We start from the raw sequence: 10,711 nt of genomic DNA, 5'->3' as shown, positions 1-10,711 counted from the left end.
TAAAGGTTTCAGTTATTTCAGTTTTACTTAAATATTATGCATTGATTGTATAAAGGCAATAAGAAAATTTAAAGGTTATTGTCTGTAATATATGATATATGTATATATGTAACATATGACCCCTGATGTGTCTCCTTTGATACTTCAGTTTCCCATTGTTTACAGTTTAGGAATACTGAAAATGTTCTTTTTTTTTTAATGTTTGTCTATTTTTGAGAGAAAGAGAGACAGAGTGTGAGTGGAGGAGGGGCAGAGAGAAGGAGACACAGAATCTGAAGCAGGCTCCGGGCTCTGAACTGTCAGTCAGAGCCTGACTCGGGGCTTGATATCACAATGATATCACTTGACCTGAGCTCAAGTTGGATGTTTAACCGACTGAGCCACCCAAGTGCCTCCAAAAATAGTTCACTCTTAATAAAACAGTGTTACAGGGCCTGGGTGGCTCAGCCAGTTAAGTGTCTGACTTTGGCTCAGGTCATGATCTCACCATTTGTGAGTTTGAGCTCCATGTGGGGCTCTGTGCTGACAGCTCACAGCCTGGAGCCTGCTTCGGATTCTGTGTGTCTCCCTCTATCTCTGCCCCTCTCCAGCTCGCACTCAATGTCTCTCTCTCTCTTTCAAAAATAAATATTTAAAAAAATATTTTTTAAAAAAAGTGTTACAATGACAACAACAAGACAAAAAAACCAAAGCACAAATAAAAAACCCAAACCAACAGAAAAAGAAATCATGCTGATTACACTTATATAAATTCAATAATAAGTAAGACCAATTATTACTGTTTGAAGTTAGGATGGTGGAAAGGGGCTCAGTCGGTTAAATGTCTGACTCTTGGTTTTGGCTCATGTCATGATCTCAAGGTTTGTGAGTTCAAGCACTGAGTCAGGCTGTGTGCTGGTGGCATGGAGCCTGCTTGGGATTCTCTCTCTCTCCCTCTCTCTCTGATCCTCCACCCACCCTCTCTCTCTCTCTTTCTCTTTTTTTTTTTTTTTTTAATTTTTTTTTTCAACGTTTATTTATTTTTGGGACAGAGAGAGACAGAGCATGAACGGGCGAGGGGCAGAGAGAGAGGGAGACACAGAATCGGAAACAGGCTCCAGGCTCCGAGCCATCAGCCCAGAGCCTGACGCGGGGCTCGAACTCGCAGACCGTGAGATCGTGACCTGGCTGAAGTCGGACGCTTAACCGACTGCGCCACCCAGGTGCCCCATCTTTCTCTTAAAATAAATAAATGAACTTAAAAAGAAAAGAAGTTAGGATGGTGGTTACATTTGGAGGTAGTGACTGAAGGGGACACAAAGGAAATTTTTGGGATGCTTGATATATTTTTATATTTATATAAATATAATATATATATTTTAATTTTATTTTTTATGTTTTTAAATTTACATCCAGACTAGTTAGCATATAGTGCAACAATGATTTCAGGAGTATATTCCTTAGTGCCCCTTACCCATTTAGCCGATCTCCCCTCCCACAACCCCTCCAGTAACCCTCAGTCTGTTCTCCATATTTATGAGTCTCTTCTGTTTTGTCCCCCTCCCTGTTTTTATATTCTTTTTGTTTCCCTTCCCTTATGTTCATCTGTTTTGTCTCTTAAAGTCCTCATATGAGTGAAGTCATCTGATTTTTGTCTTTCTCTGACTGACTAATTTCACTTAGCATAATACCCTCCAGTTCCATCCATGTAGTTGCAAATGGCAAGATTTCATTCTTTTTGATTGCCGAGTAATACTCCATTGTATATATATACCACATCTTCTTTATCCATTCATCCATCGATGGACATTTGGGCTCTTTCCATACTTTGGCTATTGTTGCTAGTGCTGCTATAAACATGGGGGTGCATGTGCCCCTTCGAAACAGCACACCTGTATCCCTTGATAAATACCTAGTAGTGCAATCCTGGGTCATAGGGTAGTTCTATTTTTAGTTTTTTGAGGAATCTCCATACTGTTTTCCAGAGTGGCTGCACCAGCTTGCATTCCCATAATATATATACTTTAATCCATGATTTTGTAATTATATCTTAAAAACCCTGAAACAAACAAAGAAAAACTTGGTCACTTTTAGAGGTTTTCTATGTTACTAACTAAATAGTCCTAAAAACTTATAAATAGAAGTAAGAATAAAACATATCCTGACATGTAAAGGGATGTATTTCAGGGTTACCTAATAATTAATAAGGGAAATTTCTTTCTTTCTTTCTTTTTTTTTTTTTTTTAGAAAAATCACAGATAATAAGATCAGAAGGAATTATGGAATTATAAAATCACCAGCAGGGGAGATATAGGTTTTATAAGGTTGAAGTTTGTGCATTTTGAGAGAACCTCTTACATAGAATACATACTTTTGGAACAAATTAGTTAGAGCACCTTGGAAAGGATTCACTTAGATGAAGGAGCCTGAAGTTTAAAATTCATTAGCTTCACAGTAAGTCTACCTCAGCCAATTTCTGCTAGGCCTGATTCTTCCTACAGCCTCCAATGATCTCTCAGTGAAATCTTTCACAAGATCACATGTCTTAGATAATCTATTGATTCCATTTTTCTTTTTTTTCATAGTGACATCCTCTGGAACCTACCTCTGTGCTTATTAGTCTGGACTGGTTGCTGTCTGGGCCTGCTACATAGTTGAGATCCTGGGACTTCCATTTGTCCTCATCCTGGGAATGATTGTCAACTGTCTCATGTATAAATTCTTGTGTCCTTGATCTCAGGTCATCCTCTTCCTTGGCTTCATCTTTTTGGTGGAGAACACCTTACTGAGAAAAGGCACATAGAAGATAAATTGTTTGAGAGCTTACATTAATGAAGATTCTTTTATTCTACTCTCACACTTAGTTTGTTGTTTGGCTGGGTATTAAATTCTAGATTGAAAAGAATTTTCTTCAGAATTTTGAAGGCATTGTTTCTTTATTTTCTGGCTTCAATTTCTTTTTGTTGTTGTTTTGTTGTTTTGTTTTGTGGGTTTTTTTTTAAAGAAAATTTACTTTATGGGGTGCTTGGGTGGCTCAGTCAGTTAATTGCCCAACTTTGGCTTACATCATGATTTTGTGGTTCATGAGTTTGAGCCCTGTGTCGGGCTCTGTGCTGACAGCTCAGAGCCTGGAACCTGCTTCAGATTCTGTGTGTCTCCCTCTCTCTCTGCGCCTCCCCCTCTCCTGCTCTGTCTCTGTCTCTGTCTCTCTTAAAAATAAAAAAATAAAAACATTTAAAGAAAATATACTTTATTTAGAAAGCATATATACTATGTCCCATGATATAAAATTCTAAACAGAGTATATTTTAAAAACAGCATAATGAAAAATATAAATATCAATATTCTGTTCCTATGTATACCTTTTATGCATTTACTGTCCTTTCCTAGGTTTGCATTTTTCTTTATTTTACAATTTGATTCATACTTCCAGTAAAAACATTTTAAATATCATAGATAGGTATAAAGCAAAAAGCAGAAATTCCCGTCTCTTCATCCCCTCCTCAGATATTGGTAAATATCCTTCCACACTGTCAAACAGCTGGATATATTTTTGTTTTTTGCATAGATGATTTCACATTATACATGTTCTGTAACTTACCTTTTTTAAGAAAAATGTTTATTTACTTTGGTGGGGAGGGGCAGAGAAAGAGAGAGAGGGAGAGAGAGAATCCCAAGTAGGTTCCATGTTCATTGCAGAGCCCAACACAGGGCTCAATCTCACTACCTCAAGATCATGACCATGAGATCGTGACCTGAGCTGAAACAGGAGCCAGATGCTCAATCAATTGAGCCACCCATGCAATCCATGCAACTTACTTTTTTCACTGAATGCTGTAGTGGAAACCATTCATGATAGTACATATAGAGCTACTTCATTCTTTTTAATGCTTTTATTTTATTCTTTTATGTATCAATATCTATCTAGCCAGTTCCCTCATGATGGCTATTCAAGATATTTCCAACATTTTATTAATAAAAACAAGGCTGCAACAAACATGTTGACAGCTTATTTAGACAAATGCCATTAATATATTTACTTACATATCCCTACACCTCCTTTTAAAAACTAGATGTTTTTTGGGGTACCTGGGTGGCTCAGTCAGTTAAGCATCCGACTTCGGCTCAGTTCATGATCTCAAGGTTCATGAGTTGGAGCCCTGCATCGAGTTCTGTGCTGACAGCTCAGAGCCTGCAGCCTCCTTTGGATTCTAAGTCTCCCTCTCTCTCTCTGCCCTTCCCCCTGCTCGTGCCCTCTCTCTCTCTCTCTCTCTTTCAAAAATAAATAAACATTTAAAAAATCAGATGTTTTTAATGAAAGTTAAAGTGTTGAAAATGAGTAATGGAATATGTGGGTAATATGTGAATTGAAAGGGAAAGAATCAGGGTTTCTCCAATCCTATTTTCATTAAGTAATATTCACATCAACAAACCAGAAAGCCATGTAAAACTAACTCGATTTATTTATTTATTTATTTATTAAAGTTTATTTTTGAGAGAGAGCACGAGCAAGCGGGGGAGGTACAGAGAGAGAGAGAGGGAGACTGAGGATCCCAAGTGGGCTCTGTGCTGACGGCAGAGAGCTGGATGCAGGGCTTGAACTCACAAACCGTGAGATCGTGACCTGAGCCAAAGTCAGACGCTTAACCAACTGAGGCAACCAGCTGCCCCCAAACTAACTCTTTTTAAAGACTATGACTGAGTTGGTGAGATGGAGGATTATCTAGATTAAGGCTGCTTTCTTATTATGGAATTTCTTGATGGCTCCGCTTAATTCCCTAAACACATCCTTTTTGTTCCATGCTCAGAAGCTGCCTGGTTTATTTCAGTTCACTTTTCACTTTCAAACCTGTTTGGCAGCAGGTGCTGTACATTTTTTAAGATGTTTGTATCAAAAGAAAATCTTAAAGACTTTATTATTTTTTTAATGTTTCTTTTTATTTTTGAGAGAGAGAGACACAGAGTGCAAGTGGGAGAGGGGCAGAGAGAGAGGGAGACACAGAATTTGAAGGAGGCTCGGGCTTTGAGCTGTTAGCACAGGACCCCATGCAGAGCTCAAACTCAGGAACTGTGAGATCATGACCTGAGCCAAAGTCAATGGCTTAATCGACTGAGCCACCCAGGCTCCCCTCTTCTTCTTATTCTTTTTTTTTTTTAAGTGCCCCTCTTCTTTTTTTTGTTTTTATTAAAAAAATTTTTTTTAACATTTATTCATTTTTAAGAGAGAACAGAGCATGACCTGAGCCAAAGTCGGACACTCAACCAACTGAGCCACCCAGGGACCCCTTCTTTTATTTTTTAAAAATAGTGTCCTGTACTTGTTTCATAGTATTATTTTATTTTTATCTCTCTGAAGATATAAATTATATATATATATGTTTTAAAATCTTTTCCTGTTGCTTAGTCTCTTTGTTTTCTCCAAGCCCCACCCCTCCTTTTTTGTTTGTTTGTTTTAGTCTGAGTTTTCCCTATTGGAAGCCTTTCTTGGATTATTCTGCAAACTGTGACTGTTCCTTTATATGTGAGAGTGTGAAACCAAAAAAACTGATTAGAAGCTCTGTGTTTCAGAGAGGTATGTTGATAGATGAGTTTCACTGTGGGGAGAAGCAGGCAGTGAGTTGGATTTTTGTTGGGGGGTACCCAAGTTATCAGTAGCTGTAAGTCTCTCTGGAGCTGTTCAGTCTCTCCAGAGAAGAACATTCCAGTTTTCTGTGAGGTGGGTGAAATTCTGGGTGCTAGCATGCTAGTGGCTGGGAAGGAAAAGGGGTCTGTCTCGTTCTTCGGTGTAGCAACTGTGGTAGGCACACACACAAAAAATGCACACCCCCACCAAAGATATATGCACTGTCTAATCTCCAGAACCCGTGAATATTACATAGCAAAAGAATGACTATTTCCATGTATGGAAAGATGTGATCAAGTTAATGATCTAAAGAAAAGTTAGTTTATCCTGGATTATCTGGGTGGATCCTAAATGTAATTATATATATCCTTATAGGAGAGAGGCAGGGGAAGATTAGATGGAGGTCCACACAGAGGAGAAGGCAATGTGAAGCTGGAGTCAGAAATCTGAGTGATGTGGCCATAAGCCAAGGAACATCTAGAGCCACCAGAAGCTGGAAGAGGCAAGGCACAGATTCTCCCCTAGGGCCTTTGGAATGCATGTGACTCTGCTGATACTTTGCTTTTGAACTTTTGGTCTCTAGACAATGAGAGGATAAATCTCTATTGCTTTAATGCCACCAAATTTATGGTAATTTGATAGCACCGCTACGGGAAACTAATACAGGGACTTTCACTTAAACTCCTGTTCTCATTCTGATTTAGTGCCCTGGTCTCCTCTGGGTTCTCTGGCTCAATTTCTCTGGAGAAGAAACTTCATATTTCCTTCTGGGAAGTTATCTGAAGAAGTTACCTGGCCGGGGAAGCATGGGAATGGGGATCTTATATAAACTATACAAACTGTCCCTTTCTCTTGCAATCTGAGGGACTTGTGCCTCCAAGTTCTGAGGCTTCTGGAATGAGGGGATGGGGCAGGGTTGTAAATTGGCATGCTTCTTATTGGTTTCACCCACTATGGGCATTTAGGCTTCATCTTGCACCAAACTGTGAAGTTATCACTCCTACATTTGATTTCTTTCTTCCAAAATGTGTTATCTCCTATCTACTGTTGACTTCTTTCCAGTTCTCTTTGCCGCTGTAGGTTTATTTACTTTTTTATTCTTTTACTAGCATTTTAGAGGAGAGACTGTTCCATTTGCCTGTTTAACTGGACTTTTTTTTTAACTTTTCAAACTTTTAAAAATGTTTATTTGATCATAATGGCTTCTGGATTTTGCCCGATGCTTTAGAAATAAATACCTTTTTTTAAATGTTTATTTATTTTTGACAGAGAGAGAGAAAGAGACAGAGAGAGAGAGAGAGAGACAGAGAGAGACAGAGAGAGACAGAGAGAGAGCATGAGCAGGGGAGGAACAGAGACAGAGGGAGACACAGAATCTGAAGCAGGCTCCAGGTTCCGGGCTGTCAGCACAGAGCCCAATGTGGGGCTCAAACCCGCAAGCAGTGAGATCATGACCTGAGCCGAAGTCAGAGTCTCAACTGACTGAGCCACCCAGGTGCCCCAGAAATAAATACCTTTTAAAAATACTTTTATGTGGGGTGCCTGGGTGGCACAGTTAGCTAAGTGTCTGATTTCAGTTCAGTTCATGATCTCACATGGGAAGCATGGGAATGGGGATCTTATATAAGCTATATGAGATTGTGCTCTATCTCTTTTAAAAATAAAAAAGAATATATTAAAAATACTTTTATGGTTCATTAATTTACAGTTCTTTTTTTAAAGTTTATTTATTTATTTATTTATTTATTTATTTTGAGAGAGAGAGAATCCTAAGTACGCTCTGCACTGGCAGCACAGAGCCCAATGCAGGGCTCAAATCCACGAACCGTGAGATCAAGACCTGAGTGGAAACCAAGAGTCTGGTAGATTAACCGACTGAGCCCTCAGGGAGCCCCCAGTAATTTACATTTCGATCACTGTTTGGTCTGCGATTTATTTCAGTTCATTTAATGACATAAGATCTAGCTTTTTCTTTCTTTTTTTATTTAAAAAAAATTTTTTTTTTCAACGTTTATTTATTTTTGGGACAGAGAGAGACAGAGCATGAACGGGGGAGGGGCAGAGAGAGAGGGAGACACAGAATCGGAAACAGGCTCCAGGCTCTGAGCCATCAGCCCAGAGCCTGACGCGGGGCTCGAACTCCCGGACCGCGAGATCGTGACCTGGCTGAAGTCGGACGCTTAACCGACTGCGCCACCCAGGCGCCCCTTTCTTTCTTTTTTTAAATTAAATTTAATTTAACTTATTATTTTTTGTAATGTTTATTTATTTTAGAGAGAGAGAGAATGACAAGGCATGAGCCGGGGAGGGGCGGAGAGAGGAGACACAGAATCGGAAGTAGTCTCCAGCCTCTGAGCTGTCAGCACAGAGCCTGATGCTGGGCTCGAACCCACCCACGAGCAGTGGGATGATGACTTGAGCCATAGTCAGATGCTTGACTGACTGAGCCACCCAGACACCCTGCTTTTTTTAATGTTAGAGAGAGAGCACATGGGGGAGAGGAGCAGAGGAAAAGAGAGAGAGAATCTTAAGTAGGCTCCACACTTAGCACAGAGTTTGAAGCAGGGCTCCATCCCACAACCCTGGGATCATGACCTGAGCTGAAATCAAGAGTCAGAGGCTGAACTGACTGAGCCACCCAGACGCCCTTTGATTTTCTTTTTTAATGACAAATAATTGCCTTAATTCTGTTCATTGAAAAATCTACTCTTTCCTCAGTGACCTGAAATGCCCTATTTATTATACGTGCTAAATTAAAAAAAAAAGTTGTTTCTTTGATTAGTGGGTAATATTATTTCTAACTTTGGAAAGGTTGTTTTATTTTTGTTCCCATATATACACTAGTAATTTTTTTCATTAATAAACTTTATTTTTTAGAGCAGTTTTAGGTTCACAGAAAGATTAATCAGGTACAGAGAGTTCTCATATACTCCCTGTCCCCACACATGCAAAACCTCCCCCACTATTTACATCCCACGTTACATTTTTACTGTATCTGTAGTTTTGCCTTTCCAGAATGTCATATGTAACCTTTCCTGATTGGCTTTCAGTTAGCGATATGCTAACATGGTTCCTCCATGTGTTTTCATGGTTTGATAGCTCTTTTTATTTTCAACACAGAATAATATTCCAGGGGCACCTGGGTGGCTCAGTGGGTTAGGTGTCCAACTCTTGGTTTCAGCTCAGGTCATGATCTTGTGGTCCCTGTGATTTAGCCCTGTGTTGGGCTCTGCATAGACAGTGAGGAGCCTGCTGGGGATTCTCTCCCCCCACCTCTGCCTCTCCCCCACTTGCACACGCTCTCTCTCTCTCTCTCAAAATAAACAAACTTGAAAAAAAAATAATATTCCACAGTCTGGATGCACTACAATTTATTTATCCACTCACTTACTGAAGGATGTGTTGATTGCTCCTAAGTTTAGGCAACTATGCGTGAAGCTGCTATAAACAAGCATTCACGTGCAGGTTTTTGTGTGGACACAAGTTTTGGCTCATTTGAGTAAATACCAAGGAGGGTGGTTGCAGGATTTTATGGTAAGAATATGTTGAGTTATGTAAGAAACTGCCAAACTGTCTTCCAAAGTGGCTGTACCATTTTGAATTCCCACCAGCGATGAATGAGATTTCTTATTGCTCCACGTCCTTGGCAGCATTTGGTGGTGTCAGCGTTTTAGATTTTGACCATTCTAACTGGTGTGTAGTGATACCTCATTGTTGTTTGTAATTTGCAGCTCCATATGATATAGGATGTTGAACATGTTTTCATATGTTTACTTGCTATCTGTATACCTTCTTTGACAAGATGTCCAGGTCATTTGCCCATTTTAAAAAGTCAGATGGTTCATTTTCCTATTACTGAGTATTTTTGAATTTTAAATTAAGTTAAATTTCATGAGATTCTGCTTGTTTTAACCTTTTTTTTTTTTCTGAGAGAGAGAGAGAGAGCCCAAGAGAGGGAGTGACAGAGGGAGAGAGAGAGAATCTTTTTTTTTTTTTAAGTTTATTTATTTATTTTTGAGAGAGAGAGAGAGAATGAGCAGGGAAGGAGCAGAGAGAGGGAGAGAGAGAATCCCAAGCAGGCTCTGAGCTGTCAGCATGGAGCCTGACATGGGGCTTGACCCCAGGAACCATGAGATCATGGCCTGAGCCAAAATCAAGAGTCAGATGCTTAACTGACTGAGTCACCCCAGGCACCCCGGGAGAGAGAGAATCTTAAGTGGGCTCCACACCCAGCTTGGAGCCCAATGCAGGACTCAATCTCACCACCATGAGATCATGACCTAAGCCAAATTCAAGTTAGGTTCTCAACAACCTGATCCTTCCAGGCGGCCCTCTTATTACGAATTATTAAGAGTTCTTTGTATATTTTGGATACCAGTCCTTTACCAGATGTGTCTTCTGCAAATATTTTCTTCCAACCTGTGGCATGTCTTCTCATTCTCTTGACATTGTCTTTCTCACAGCAGAAGTTTCTAATTTTACTGAAGTCCAGCTTATTAATTGTTTCTTTCATGGATCGTGACTTTGGTATTGTCTCTGAAATTCTTTGCCATGCTCAAGGTCATCTACGTTTTCTCCTAGCAGTTTTTTTTAAGTTTTTTTTTTTTTTTTTTTTTTTGAGAGAGAGAGCGTGAGTGAGTGAGCACAAGCATGGAGGGGCAGAGAGGGAGAGAGAGGATCCAAAGCAGGCTCTGCACCACCAGCACGGAGCCTGATGAAGGGCTTGAACCCACAAACCGTGAGATCATTACCTGAGCCAAAATCAAGAGGTGGACACTTAACCTATTGGGCCACCCAGGCGCCCCTCTCCCAGGAACTTTATAGTTTTATGTTTACATTTAGGTCTATAATCCATTTTGAGTTAATTTTTGTGAAGAGTATAAAGTGTATGTCTAGATTCATTTTTTTGCACGTGAATATCCCCACAGCAAGATCCTTAATCGCATCTGTAAAGCCCCCCCTTTTTTTAAAAATATTTTTATTTTTGAGAGAGAGAGGGAGAGAGTGTGTGTGTGAAGTGGGGAGGGGGAGAGAGAGAGGAAGACACAGAATCCAAAGCAGGCTCCAGGCTCCGAGCTGTCAGCACAGAGCCCGATGCGGGGCTTGAAC

This window comes from Lynx canadensis, chromosome B4, assembly GCF_007474595.2.
Source record: "Lynx canadensis isolate LIC74 chromosome B4, mLynCan4.pri.v2, whole genome shotgun sequence".
Taxonomy (NCBI): Eukaryota; Metazoa; Chordata; class Mammalia; order Carnivora; family Felidae; genus Lynx; species Lynx canadensis.
Note: the sequence above shows the minus strand (reverse complement) of the source record.